Below are 16,284 nucleotides of genomic sequence, written 5' to 3'. Positions count from 1 at the left end.
CTCTCCATTCATAGCCCAGTATTTATTATATACAGGGCCCCTTGTGTTAACAGATACTGAATTGCGCCATTGTCCTGCTTCCTCATCTGCTGGAAGGGGGGGGGGGTAGTGTTGTAGAAGGAGCCCTCGTCTCTGTGGGCTGGGGTTATGGGGTGGTGTGCTGTTTCTTTGCCTCTCAGACTTTAACTCTGACCTCGGTGAGCCTGTTTCTCACACCCCTGTTCTCAGCTGGAAGGACAGGGAATGCCTCTGTCTCTGTCTGCAGCATGTGGGACCGCTGTGTCGCATGAATGTGGTGATAGCAACATGTTGGGATGGGAGGAATGCAGCACCCAGATGGAGGGCCTGCAGGAATCCCCCTGCTGACGCAAGGCCAGGCCCCAGGAATCCTCTGCCACTTCCATGTTAAACCAGACTCCGGGGCCCAGCGCTGCAGTCAGACCTAACATCTCAGTTATACACACACATACATTTCTTTGAGCCGTATATAAGTGGAGGACTGTGAAGTCATGGGGCATGAACCTCTCTTTTGTCCCATGAATGCACTTTGGCATTAGAACATTAGATTTGAGGTATATATTGAGCCTTCCTCTCATAGAGATCAGATGATATTGTTCAAGCACTGAACTGTTGCCACTTAGTCTGCAGGGGGGGGGGGGGGGAACTGTAATGCACAGCTCAAACAAAAGAAATGGCATTGGAAAGGTGGCTTGTTGAAACTTGGTCTATCATTTATAGTCTTTGATGTAGATTCACCTTTGTGGATCACAACATAATTATGTCCACTGGACTGTATGATATGAGCCACTGATCAAAGACCAAGAGCCTGCCACAGCCATACGAGCTGGCTCTGTTGACCAGGAGAGCGTGACAGATGAGACAGCCCTGAGTCAAAATAATACGCAGCAAGCCTTCTAAAGGATCAGGCCCAGGCAAGCTTCCACACGGCTATCTCTGAACTCTTGGAAAAAGTGCACAGAAGCACAGAGAATGTATGATCACCAATTCATAATCTCAAGTAATCTGTACAGAGTATAAAGTTTCAGTTAAATAAATCCTCCTATTCATTATATATATTTGCAACTATTAGAGTCCAAATTAAATGCCCTCTTGCCCTCCTCGTTGTCAAATGAAATGAAACAAAATGTTTTATTATGTCATCCTTCTATCTTATTTTCGTCTTATGATCCGGAATGCTCACATGAACCCGCTTGTAATTATCCTGTCGCAAACAGGTATCTCACAAACAATCTAGGTGTGACACACTAATAGCTGGCTATTTAACCTGTTTATCCTTTTAGTTTCAAACCAAAGTACATGCCTACAGTACATACTTTATCTTTTTATTAGTTGTTTTATTAGTTGTTATGCAATTTTACAGTTGACAACCAGGTGACATCTATTGCACTTGAGTAATAGTAGTCTGCAATGTTCTTTTTTTTTAAGATAGTCAAAGTGCATGTTTTACAATTGGTCAAGCAACCATTTGTGCATTTTATGCATGTGCAGTTACAGTGTCGAGACTAGTTGTAGTTTGTAAAAAACAAAGGATCCTTAGGCCTACTTATGAACCAGAGGTTCTCAAAGTGGGGTCCAGGGACTCTCAGGGTTCCTTGAAGGGGTTCCAAATGGACACTTACAGGCCTGTAACTCTGAGAGTGTACAAATGGAACCAAATGCATTTGGTTCCATTCGTACACTCTCGCAGTTATGGGAGTCCTTGAAATAAAAAGTGTTTGAACCACTTTTATAAACAATGGTGGCAAGGACTAATTCTGTCACCCTTCTGAGAGAACCTGTAAACAAGGAGGAATGTGAGGGTGATGTCATAATCGCATGATGTGCAGAAACTCAGAGCCGTTGGAATGCATGGAGACACATGAACCGGTGGCTCTGCTCCGATGCCCGCATCAGGGTGGAGAGCAGGGCATTCCTCTCATGCCTGCCATGACGATTGTCTACATGCCACTCTCGGGGTGCAAGTAATTTTGCCATGCAGGCTGGAGAATGAAAATCCCCTCACCAACGGGGGATTTACTTGACTCCATTACATACTGTAATTGGGAGTTAACTATGTTCATTGTCTCTTAGCTATGTTCATTGTCTCTTAACTATGTTCATTGTCCCCATCATCATATTAAGAATTTTAGACTTACTTCACACTATCCAAATTAAAGGCCCAGGAGGTCTTATATGTAAGAAATGTCATTATGTACGGTATGATAAAGCATAACCAGCTACATATGAATTTGGGTCAGATACCACTGAGTCTTGGAGGAATCCTGCACAGTAAAATCCTCAATGTTACTGTTAATTTATCCATTTGTATCTCAGAGAGTGTACAAATGTACCCAAGTGGACCCTTAAGGATCCCTAGTCCCTACTGTCCCTTTGGTTGCAAACCTTGATGACCCTGCTGAAGTAATTACCTGTACCTTGATCACTCAAGGTATCAAGGGATTTGATTATCATAAGGGATTGTAAAATCAAGTCCTATGAGCTCAACTGTGTACAGTTTCACGAGGTACACACAACACAGCACGACCTCCAAAGTTTGACATGGACCTTTGTCTTGTTTTTTTCTGTCATAAACATCCTCATAAATCCATAAAGATGCCTCAACATCAGGTGTGTCCCTTCCATCTTTGTTTTTAAATCAAAGCTTAAAACTCAAAACCTCTGTGCACACTTATTTAAATGTCTGGTCTGTGTTGTACTCTTCCGTTTGTTGTGTTCTGTTCTCTTTTATCCCAGATGCCATTCATGTTAGCATTAAAAAGTATGTCCTTTGACGTGACAAAACGGGATGTTGTTTGCAAAAGGCACGTAGAGCCTTTTGAAAGTAGGCCTACGCACAATTTAGGAACTTGGCTCCTTGACATTTAATGTGAAGGAAGTGATGCTGAGAGGCGATAAGACCCAGATGTTCTGCTGGAATGTTCATTAATATGGATGTCTTTCCTCCAGAACAGAGGGGGGTTGAAAGGTGATTTCTTGTAGAACAAATTTACATAATTCATCAGTTATTTGGGAGAAAAGAGCACACGATAATTAATTATGGTAACTTCCTGTTTTTCTGGCTAATGTTGAGTAAGTAAGTGTTATTTAGTGCAGCTTTGTCTTCTCATTCCTTGTCATTTTTATTAGTCGCAATTTAAAAGCATCTTTCACTGGCACTGTTTCATGTAATGACAGATTAATAGGCTTGAAATTTGTGTGCTCCAGAAATGGAGCACACAAATTCCAGAAAGAGAAGTACGCTTGATTTAAGGTATTATGTGGACACATGGAAATAGTCCAAACTTGATGGTATTTTATGAGATGAAAAGGCTTAACCATTGTTTGGTGATACAAAATATGCCCGTGTTATCAACCCCGGAAACCAGAAACAAAGCAGAGGCCAAGAAAACAACCCTAAATATTAGCCAATGACACCAACCATATTCAGTCTAATGGTTGCATTGGTTCTGCAAAAGGCTGAGTTTCTGCTTTGAACGCACATGTACAACGTGTGATTAAAAAAACTAGGGAAAACTAAGGAAGACAGACAGCAAAGTATAATAAACAACCCATATACTGTATAGCAAGAATGTCAATCTGTCACACTAAGCATTTATGGCCCTCTGACAGCTATGTGAACTGATTTGATCTTAGTTTCTATTGCAGGGCAGGTCCTTCCTGGTAGCGTTCCACTGCAGCCTTACAAAGGTTGCACGCTAAAACCGTTTGAGAAGGCAACCAATGAGATCATTAAGGCAGCAGAAGTACAATTGCTCGCCAGGACAGGTATGCCCAAAATGAAGATGGGTGACATTTCTTTCTATTCAGGCGTACACAGGAGGCTTATTTGTTTAAGTAATGAGGATTAGCTCTCACCTGTGGGAATGTGTGGGACCTAACTGCAGCCTGTGCAGAGAGCAGGCGACAAAGCACTCACAAGAAATACAATCCACAGAGCAAGTCAGTTAGAGAGGGGGGGAAGAAAAGTGCTTAAGGTGACAGGCATCCACCCGGTTTGCATACCACAGGTGGGAAATTGTAAAGAAAAACATTGTGTTCTCATGGCTCCTGGGAAGTGAGAACGTTTTGTGAGGTGATGATTATGTATCTGTGTTATTGGATGACAGATGCCTGCAATATGCAAACCTTACATAACATGCTTATGTTTATGTTTTTGGAAATCTCTAAGGTAACAGTCAATGACACATTGCCACAAGCTTCCCTTCAACAGACAACTAATATAAGCTTAAGTATACCCCTGGAATGACAGGCAGGGTACATCTAAAAGAAAGAACATACATTGTCGAAGTAAACCCGAATCATTATCAAAAGAAAGTCCTTATGCAGAGCAGACACATCTTATAATAATTTGGTATATTTCGCACCATGAAGCATGATAACACTGTTTTGTTTTCTGTGTATTGTGTGGGTTTTTACTGAGAGGAAGTGGGTTTTGCAAGCATGTACAGTACACATGAGAACAGAGTACGAGGAGAGGCGATGGCACGTGTAACATGAAAAAAACCTGCAAGTGTGTGTGTGTGTGTGTGTGTGTGTGTGTGTGTGTGTGTGTGTGTGTGTGTGTGTGTGTGTGTGTGTGTGTGTGTGTGTGTGTGTGTGTGTGTGTGTGTGTGTGTGTGCGTGCGTGTGTATCTGAAGCGTTAGGCGAAGTCATTCTCTTCAGTTTCTCGCTGTCGTTCACTCTAACACCACCCAGCATGTTTTGTCTACACACTTGCTCTGGTCCAAAGCCATCTGTAAACAGAAATAGATGGGGGCACCACAGATGGGCCCAGTCAACTGCCTGCCCTCTGCTTTACACAAGTCATCAGCCACACACAATTAAACAGACTATTCTGATAACCAGGTGGGGTGGTGGGATGGAAGTGAAAGTGCATGTGGTGCAAAGGTGCAGACTAATAGAGAGATGGCTGAAAATACTTTGAGCGAGGGTCAGCAGAAAGGGCGAGAAACAGCCAACGCACAAATCAGTTAACGTGAGAACTTTGCTGAGTGAAAGTCTCTGGGCTGAGCTATGTCTGGTTTAATTGCAGAGAACAATCATGTACATACCAGTACGGCTGAGTCACCTGCACGCCCCTGTCACTTCAGCTCCCCACATCACAGGTGAGTCAGTGATGCGTGGCGTGCCTGGCATTCTCCGCCAACTGCACCTGGGGTATGGTACACTGCGCCAGAGAGGAAAATAAAAAACAATGGAATTTCAATTACTGGCTCACTGGCACACGCCCTGGCAAGAATCTGCACTATTGTACAGTCAGTATTTCCTGTACTTCTTTTGGTGCAATGCTGCAGATGGATAATGTATTGTAAATCATAGAGTAAATTAAAAAAATACAGCCACTGGACTTTCCCATAATCTAGTGATGCACATGCAGCAAAGGAAAGAGCCAGTGAGACATACTGTAGATAAGATATGAATGCCTGTGAAGACATGTGAGACAGAAGTCTCAGCTGCAGAAGACATGCAAACACAGCAACTCCTCCGAAGAACACCTACAGGTAGTCCATGGATGAGTCAGACATCAACTCCCAAACTGAAATGGTGGTCAGGTCCGATCCCGCCCCAGAACAAGGACTCAATTGCCTGAAGGGCTAGAAAAGAGAGCAGGAGGAACAGGATGTCCCTGATATAACAGCGGCAAAGAATGCCTGGAGGAACGTATTCAAGACGAAGGGGACATTTCCCATGACACAATCCCCACCACTTCCTGACAACTTGGTACACAAACTGCTCTTGTGGGATGCCAAAACGGCAAATGTTGCAGCGGCCCTCAGGGTTACGGCTGACGCAAAAGGTCATGTCCAGCAGGGATGGTGCTCTTGCCACCCCCCCCCCCCCCGCTTTACCAATACATCACCCTGTACCAAACATGTGGGAAAAAACAATATACATGGATAAAATATGACGCTCTGTTCCACCTCCAAGTCAGGGCCTGTGTGACCTATGGCCCTTTCTCCGTGGCCAGAAGCCTCCCATGGGCCCAAGGCCCAGTTCTTGATGTTCTTTTACTTAGTAAATATTGATAAACATACTTTGCTGAAAATTTCAATGTATTTGTGATATACAGTAATATATCCAATCCGTTCATGCAAATTTGTTTCTGGTTTCTGGAATGTATAGATATATTTATGGTAGAGTACTGTATTTTAATACAATACAAGTAGTGATTGGAGATGTTCTGCAGTGAAGGGCCATCCAATGAAAATCTCCTGGGGCGTGGCCGTTGAAGAAGTCTGCTGGGGGATGTGCCGCCATCTTCATTGTAGTTTGGACATCGTTGCAATGATCTCTCTCCACTGGGTGGGAAGGGACCGCATTGTACATAAAACTGATTGCAGCTTCAACTTAAAATGTAAGGAAAATGTGCACGCACCAAAAAATATGCAACGTAGTGCATATTGAACACAGGAAAAAATATCAAAATATGGCAGTTTGCTGTTTTACATGAGAAAATATGCTGATTTTACATTATATTAAGTGTGTGTGTGTGTGTGTGTGTGTGTGTGTGTGTGTGTGTGTGTGTGTGTGTGTGTGTGTGTGTGTGTGTGTGTGTGTGTGGGTGTGTGTGTGTGTGTGTGTGTGTGTGTGTGTGTGTGTGTGTGTGTGTGTGTGTGTGTGTGTGTGTGTGTGTGTGTGCAACCATTCATACTTTCCACACGTCCTCTCCTATTTTGCCTTGATGGTTTTACCAGAGAGGAGAAATCACTGCTACCTCCCTGTGTTAGCTTGTGAAAAATGCACAGTGCAATTCTCAGGCTCTCTATTTCCCCCAACTCCCGATGTATTCTTCATCAGACGACGGAGTCACTCGCTGGAAACAGCAGATCTGCAAGCCCATAACGCGTTTCGGATGTGGTGCATTGTAAGCATGTAGATCTGCCATTTGTGGCGCATGACTCTGAAGTATAAATCAGTCATAAACAACCCTCTTCTCCATGGTAGCCAGAATGGCTCTGCTCTCTGCTCCTACAGCTCTCATCTGTTGGTGGTTTATAAGCAGGCATATAAAGTTATAGCTCTTTGGTTTTGGTTTTTACCAGCTCAGATTAAATTCTCAAAGGAGGGGAATTCTTTCAATGTTTTACCCCAGTTCTGTTCACCCTGTAGGCTTGATGAGTTCTACAGAACAGGGGATAGCTTTCTATTTTACAAGTATGCCACCAACATATACTGTAATATTCATACTACCACACACGCACACACGCATGCACTCACGCACGCACACGCGCACACACACACACACACACACACACACACACACACACACACACACACACACACACACACACACACACACACACACACACACACACACACACACTCTTCTTTGTAATTTTACTGATACTATGTACAGTATAGGTCAATTAGGCTACAATTGCTAAACCTCAGAGTCACGGTTCATGCAAAAGGGAAATAGCAGGAAATTAGTATTATCTGGAGGAACACCAGAAATCACCTCAGCGCGTGTCACTGAACAACAGAAATGGCACTGTCACTGTAGGCAATGAGAGATCAGGCAGGGAAGGAATCTCCTACCTTGAAGGCAGACATATAATACTGTACTGTGAGCGGAGAGGTGAGAGGCATTGAGACACAAACACCCCTAGGAGTAACCGTATCCCTTATATAACATCAGATATACTGTAGACCCACGTTCATGACAAATCTATCATGTCTAGACCGCTGAGGAGCTCTGAAACCAACACCACCACGGGTGGAGAAAAACAAACGCACTGGACAGAGCTGGAGGCTATCCGATGGGATTGTTATAGTAACATCCATCTTACCTGCATGGCTACTCACAAATATCAATAATAACAGATATTTCATATTTATCTTTTTCTAAAAAAGATACACGTCTCTCTGTTTGTTTCCAGCCGGGTCTGACTCCTTTCCTCCCTCTCCATATTCAACACTCTCGCACGAGACTGGCCTGCTGCCTCAGCAGAGAATCCTAATCTGTACGCTTGCCCGCATTTCACTCAACACACAGAGGATTACGTCTCAGCTGCATGAAACAAAAGCTCACAGTGAGGAATACCCCTCAAGGTATGGTTTTACACTGTGCCTTTTTTTTTTAATGCATCAGATGTTATGTGAGAGTGAGAGTGAGAGTTCAGGTAGTAAAAATACTATCTCCCTGACCTCTTACATCATTCCAGGAGACAGGAATATTGCCTGGCCACTATGTGACTGACAATGTACTCTTCCATATTGGTTTGTGGTAATACCAGCGGCCTAAGGTTTTGAACTTCTAACTGCTCCTCACACACTGCCCCTGGATGAAAAACATCCATTACATAGTTGATGTAAGATGAAAAACTCTTTCAACACACAATAAATGGCTGTTTTTCCTGAGGATGTTTCTAGTGACACTATCTTCTGGCAACACTGTTTAGGGGGAGAGCTTTCTCCAGATGGCATATGGGTAAATAATTCAACAGAGGTCATTATCTAAATAAGGTTCTATATCCATCCTTTGAATAGTGCCAGCTGACAGATGAACCATCACACACCAACCAAATCTGACTTGTGCTATCAGTCGATCACAAGCATGACAAACATCCACACTATGAGCCTGTTTTATACTGTGTAAACAATATATACTGTATGTATGTATGTATGTATGTAAGTATGTATGTATGTATGTATGTATGTATGTACCGTATGTATGTACCGTATGTATGTATGTATGTATGTATGTATGTAACGTAAGTATGTATGTATGTATGGTATGTACTGTATGTATGTACCGTAAGTATGTATGTATGTACAGTATGTATGTATGTATGTATGTATGTATGTATGTATGTATGTATGTATGTATGTATGTACAGTATGTATGTATGTATGTATGTACCGTATGTATGTATGGTATGTACTGTGTTTGGGATGAAAAGAAGGAACTTAAGAATAGGCTGGTTCCCTTGAACTTAAGGAAATTTGATTGGCATGGAAGTAAGTCATCGTGAGAACGTCCATATGATGCATATGTAGCCGTACTGTGGGCTACACCTGACATGAGGGTAACATTTTTCAGTTCCTCCATACTATTTAAAATCGTTAGTATCAGACTGTGTTGACTAGTCTGGTACACCTCAGTCACCACACCACCTAAGCAGTTCTCACTTTTATTTTTTCACACGGGAAATCCTGTTGAGCACATGTCTCTGTGCCATAGTTGATAAAACAAGACATTGTATTGTGTCTTGCTCTCAATAAATTCAACTGAATGCCCAGAATAGCAGTGTGACTCCCACAGCCTCATAGGGCCTATAGCACATGAATGGGACAACACCAGGAATATCATTTGTCCTTTCCCTTAGAGCTGCTCTGCCTGCAGCGTGCTCAAAGTCCAGCATGACGTGTTTGTCTCCAATATTTTCCTAAAGAGCCACGAGGCTGACCTGTTGCCTGAGTGGCTTACCACTGGTCTCCCTATAGAAACACACACACGCACACACATGGCCATAGATGTGGGACAGAGCCTTCTCCATGAACAGCAGTAGGGTTTTTGATTGATTGAATATTTTATTAGGCAACAAATGTAAACATCACAATTACATTTATAATACTTTGTCTAAAAGGTCCGTCCCAAAAAGTGCTTGCAGTCTTGTTTCCATTGGGGTCCTTGGTATTCAATTCATAGACAATGAATGGGTCATAAGAAGTCTATTTACTTCTTGTGCTAGGGGGCTCTCTTTTCAAGACTATTCCAGGCAACAGAGCACTTCTTCTCCATCATACTCATCCTAATCTCATAATGCTTCCAAGTCCTCCATAAAGAGCTGGGTGAATAACAGCTAGACCTAATTATAACCATCAATCAGTTGTAGCAGGTTCCATTTAAAATACCCATGTTGTTGTTTTGTTTTGACTATTTTAGTTGTCTAAAGTATGTTGGCCAGATATGTGGTGCATAAAAACTGTCCCTAAACCATCCAATGCTTTATAAACCAACAGTAGTATTTTGAAATATATTCACCTCTGACTATCCCTCAACAAATTGCCCACAAATTCACACATTGCCCTCACAATGCCCATTCCAGTTCCAGCATATATACTGGATACTGGGTTCAACCGAGTCTTGCCAACCCATGTAGTCAGAGTGAGGTGCTCTAATGTCAGTCGATTCTTTTTTCAAATATATTTTTTGGGGGCTTTTTCTGCCTTTTATTGATAGGAACAGTAGACTGACAGGGGAAATGGGGAGAGAGATGGGGGGGGGGGGGTGATACACAGCAAAGGTCATCGGGATTGGGAATCAAACTCACAACATGTTGTCAGTACTATAGGTGCCCAGACGGTTACGCCAAGTGTCCGGGCCATGTCAGTTGATTCGAAGTACCACTTTGGTCTGGTTGGGTGCAAGGTGCAGCATAGACTTAACTGGCTGGCTGCTAGCGGGGAATTTAGATAGTCTTGTTTATTTGGTATCCAGGAAACAGAACATCGTTATTGTTGTCAGTCATGTATGTACACAAAGTTCAAGTCACATTAGCTGTAAATTAGCTGTATGACTCTGGTCTAAGGATTACCTTTTTCTACCGCACAGTCCCTGGGACAGAAGCCAAGCTGATCCAATCTTAAGAGGAATGCAACAAAATGTCCGGAAATTCCTATTTATTTAGTTCCCAGTGGTAGAAAGAATGCCTATTAAATCAGGCCATTGAAAGCATGTAGGGATCTTCAAGTGGCCATGAATTGGCATGAGATGTTACTGACGACAGGTAGATAAATAGACAAATACAGACAGATACCATAACGTCAAGAAAGAGAGACACTGGGTAATAAATGATGATCTGGAGGGGCGTTCCAGGTGGTGCAGAGGTAAAGTACCTGTCCACCACCATGGAGAATGGGGTTTGATTCCTCCAGCTTGGCCGGGCGCTCCAAAGAAGCCAGCAAGGAAGAGTCTGTTACTGCACTATAGATAGCTTCCTCTGCATTCGTTATCTGGCAAAACTCCTCACTTTCAGGTGAAAATAAGTGGCTGGTGACTCCATATGTATCAAAAGAGACATGTGGTTGTCTACACCTTCCCTAGACCAACAGTAGTGGTTGACAGGGACTACATATACAGTATGGGGAACTGGCATAACGACTAAATTGGGAGATATGGAAAAGAAATATGGAAATAATGCATGACGGTTGTATGCCTCGGCCAACCAGTTGCAGTTTTTGTCCAGTCTCAGTACATTCTTTATTCTTTATTTGGATCCCCACCATGAAGTGGTCGCTAGTCTTCCTGAGATCCACACAAAACTTCCAGTCTCAGAATGTAGTGAAGACTTTGAAGGAATTAAATACAATTCTATTGACATGTATGATTCCAGTGAATCATTTCCAGTTACAACCATGCTGTCTTTACATAGAGTACAGAGGACTGATAGTGAGCTTCGTATCATGGTGTAAGGACAATCCCCTGATGCTAAATATCAGCAACACCAATGAGCTTATTATGGACTACCAGAGGAACAGGAGGTCCCCTGTACTGGTTGTTATCCAGGGAGAGGAAGTGAAGAGGGGGTGTGAACTCATGCAAGTTACCTTGGGGTCCAAATCAAAATAGAACTGGACTGGATTGACTTGACTTTGTAAAAGGCAGGGCAACAGATAAGGGACAACCTCAAATATTGATCTAATAGTTCATATATAACAGTTTAAAAATAATGATATGGAAACAACTGATGATGAAGAATCATGACATCACAAGTGGAGGAAGTTGCCAATTTACATAATTTGTTTCGATTTTTTTCTTTTCTTTTTGCCCCGAGCTTTGTTGTTCTGCTGTCTATTAGTGTGTACTGTAAGTTAATTGAGAGAACCAAAATAACTGCATCAAAGAACACAATGTTGTAGCCATGACAGTAGATAATTGTGGATGTTAGGCTACAAAATAAACGGAATGGAATTAACACACATCTTCAAACGGTCAGCACATATGATCTACTGGAGGTTCGGGCTGCTACACCCGAACACCTACGTCGCACCCGCCCAGTCTTCATTTAAGGCCATTTTAATATAGGATACAATCACCGCAGTTACAAGGTAGGCATCAAGATTAGTGTCACCTAGGCCTATTAAGTATCTGAACAATGAAATATGCTCATAATCTTTTCCTGAGTTAAATAATGTCCAGAAACATGTTTTTGCAGTCATGGTGAAGTGGCCTTTCACGTGACATACATGGTTTAATGAACATTTTGATCCAGACAGTTCTGCTGTTGGACCCTCCATTATTTCTCATTTTTGTTCCTCATTTTGTCCTCTTCTTCCTTTCTTTTCCCTCCTAAAAATGCTCATCCCTATCCCATTGTCCCTGACCCGCAGCAGCTATAATTCCGTTTGTTTTGTTTTTTGTAGGTGAAAATAAAGGTCCTTAGCTATTCAAGATTATGCCCAAAGCATTACACTTTCTTTGCTGCCAGAATCATTTATTGTAGTTGTAAAATTATAAATATCCAAGAACAGGGATAATTATTTAGCAAACCATTTATTATAGCAAAGCAACCAAAAAAGGACCATTAAAAAAAAAGAAAATCAGGAGCTCACGTGAATGAGAAAGTGAAGTTTTATCGCCATCTAGTGAGAATATACATGCACAGTGATTGTCCACAGTGCACATTGCTCCATTACTAGTATACACTAGAAAAATACTAGTATATATGCTACTTTATATTTACTTATTATCTATGCTGTCTGTCTGTCTACTGGAAGCATGTCTGAACAAACTACTGGTTCGGTGGCACTAGACCAAATACTAGACCAACTTTCCCTTTGATTAACATTATAACTGGAAGTATGCTATGTATTTTCATACACTGTACAATATAGGATGCTTATGTTATAGGCTATGGCACATCTCCAAACATCACTGCACACGTGATTCTGCCATCTTTCATCTCACAGAGGAATACAACCAACAGTCTGCTATTTCTACACAGCACAATGATCACTAGAAGTTAAGATCCAAAATAAGGTATTGACCATAATAGGACTACACATTGTTGCAACACTGGGAGACAAATTACTGGTTGGGAAAGAGGCACTTTTAGATTCACGTGGCCTAACCTTGTTGTGATAGAGAGAAAAATGAAAACATGAGACTTCCCTCCCATTTCAACATCTCATTCTTTCAGATATTTCAGAGCAGTCTGCAGGTTGTCTCCTCACTACTCTTTCTCTGCAGCATAGAACCAATAGGCCAGTGTTTCTCAACCTTTTGATTGATTGATTGATTGATTGATTGAATGTGTATTAGGCAAAAGAATGTAAAACAACAACACAGTTACATTTATAATACTTTTGTCTAAAAGGTCAGACCAAAAAAGTGCTTGCGGACTTGTTTCCGTTGGGGTCCTTGAATTAATTTCATAGACATATATAGTAGCAACCAAACAGTTCAAAAATCAACATAAAAATACAGAGAAAAAATACCACTATGTACAAAAAAAGCATGAAAAATACAGGGAAACTGGTACTTTTCAGGCTGTGACCCCCCAAAATTATCATATTTGACAAACACTTAGAATTGTAGGAGTTGAGGCATTACATTTAGTTTGACTCAGTTCCACAGATAAATATTGTGAAAATAGCCGATCTACAAACTTGTAGATCGGCTATTTATACATTTTTTGCTTCTTTCTTGTATTATTTCACTTCAGTCATCTGGGGACCCCCCAAAATCATGGGTGGGTCCCGACCCGACCCACAGGTTGAGAACCACTGCAATAGGCAATCGAGCCATGCCCCTAGAGCTAAATGATTTTGCTCTGGTAAATGTGTGTGTGTGTGTGTGTGTGTGTGTGTGTGTGTGTGCGTGCGTGTGTGTGTGTGTGTGTGTGTGTGTGTGTGTGTGGTCCAATACCCTCTCTTTTCAGTGTACATTGCTGGTGTGGGGTTGATGGGGCCACTAGAGGTCCAGTCTTTGAACACAATGAGGCAGATTCTGGAGGTCAACCTTCTGGGAACCAGCCAGACCATCCATTCTGGTAACAGGCAACACTGGTGGGCTTCGTCATGGTAAGACAGTGAGACATTTAGAGTAAGAGATCATTTGTCAGTTATAGACAAATAATAATTGGCCTTTCAACTTGGTCTTGCATGGCCAATGTTGTATAATGATATGGTACAATGCAGTACTCTGAGCAGGGGTGTGTCATGGTATTGCTACCATGACACACTCTGGCTTGCTTCCATCATCGTATTGCTAAAATAACCAGTTTATTTGTATTCATTCATTGTCTCCGCCAGGCCGAAAGGCATGGCGAGAGAGTATGTTTTACCCCCTGTCCGTCCGTCCGTCCGTCCGTGTGTGTGTGTGTGTGTGTCATTCTGTCATTTTGTGGACAGCTAATCTCTAGCACCGTTGGCTTGATCGCAGCGAAACTGTGCACACACACTCCCTGGATGCCAGAGCAGAACCTCTGCTCCAATTTTTTCACATGGGCCATTTATAGCGCCACCAGGAGGCCGATTTGTGCAAAACACATTTTTGAACAGTACTCCTACAGATTTTGGCCAAAAATCCCCCAAATCGGTACACAGTATCTCTATAGTCATTAAAAGAAACGGCTCATTTCAGATTTTTCATATTCCATCCTGATTGGCAAAAATTGTCTCTCCAAGTTTGCAGGAGTACTCCGTTTCGAACAAAATGACTCAAATCATGAACACAGCATGCAATTTCCGTGAAATTTTGCATACACATTTACATTAGGCCGGGGAAAAAATGCCATTTGAAAATGTTCAAATCAGCCTCATGGTGGCGCTGTAACAGGCCGATTCGTGTTTTTACCTATAACTGCACCGATCAGTGTAAAACTTTGTATGCACACTCTCTAGAGGCCAAGGAAAAACCTTTGCCCTGCATTTTTCACATTTGCCTTTTATAGCACCACCAGGAGGCAGACTTATGTAAAAGTAAATCAGTAAATTTACAAAACACATGGCACTCATTTTACACACATTTGCACTTAAAGGACCACCAAAATAGAAATACGCTTTTTATCCTTTTGACAGATATGTACAAACATATGATCATCTATGTATCTTTGTCAATAAAAATCAATCAATCAAATGGAGCTTGTGAGTTGTTCATTGGGTAAATCATTGTATGCAAAATCCTACAATCAGCATTGTGTTTAGGGGATTGCATTTAGAATTTTGGGAATGAGGTTAGCGTTTCAGGAAATGCGTCAAGTGACTGAGAAAAACTGTAATATTGGTCAAATCCAGTTGTTTTGTGGTGTCTCTTGTTGAGCTGCTGGCTGATGAGTGGAATTCCCAGGGACCATGAGTTCAAAACTTCTCATCCCTATCCGAGTGGATCAGATTTAGATTGGTATATCAAAAAAACAGGATTGGGTCAGCAAATATGTCATAATCATATGTTTGATTAATCAAATTATATATTTAACACCCAAAATCCAAATCTGATCCACTCAGACAGGGATTAAAAGTTTTGAACTCTTGGGCCCTGGGAACAGGTTGGTAGGCCAGTGTGGAACTAATGGAGCAGAGAAACAACTAATTTGGTGCAACAAACCCCCTGTGTAAATGTACATTTATATTCACTTTCCCAGCGATAATTTTGGGGGGGGGGTCACAGCCTGAAAAGGTTGAGAATCACTGTACTAGAGGACATGACAGGTTTGTAAAAGTTTTCTTTTTATTGCAACCTCATTGCCAAAGGTTGAGTTGTTGTGGCTAAAAATAGAAGGAATAAAACCTGTGTATCTTCAGGTCACAGTTCTACTGGACATGGAGGATGAAATTAAATCATTCTGTTTCAATGGCAGTCTGCTCTGAGAACATCACCTCTGTAAAACCCCAAAGGTAAGGTAAGCACTTCAGTGCACCAGTGTAAACAAAGACTGGTAAATGATCAGAACCGAAAATTCCTAATGAGATCATGACAATCCTCTATATAATTCAAATGTTTAGCTCAGTGTTTTTTAGTTTTACCATTTTTGATTGATTTGAAGTGATTAAGCTCTATTTTGATAGTACTCGTCGCTATAGTGTTTGTTCAGTAACAGGAGTCTCCCCATCTCTCCTACTCTTAGTACAGGAAATGCATTTTCAGGTCGGGATACCCATTTTATCCAATCAGGAGAGAGAACTTGCACAGAATACATATTAAAGAAGTGAAATTGGAAGTGAGACACTAAGAATTGAGCAGACACAATTGGAACTGGAACACTATAAAATAAAGATGGGTTATCTTTCCTGATATCAGTGCAGAGAGATAGTAT

Source organism: Gymnoscopelus braueri (genome assembly GCF_963280865.1).
Source record: "Gymnoscopelus braueri genome assembly, chromosome: 13".
NCBI classification, from domain to species: Eukaryota; Metazoa; Chordata; class Actinopteri; order Myctophiformes; family Myctophidae; genus Gymnoscopelus; species Gymnoscopelus braueri.
Note: the sequence above shows the minus strand (reverse complement) of the source record.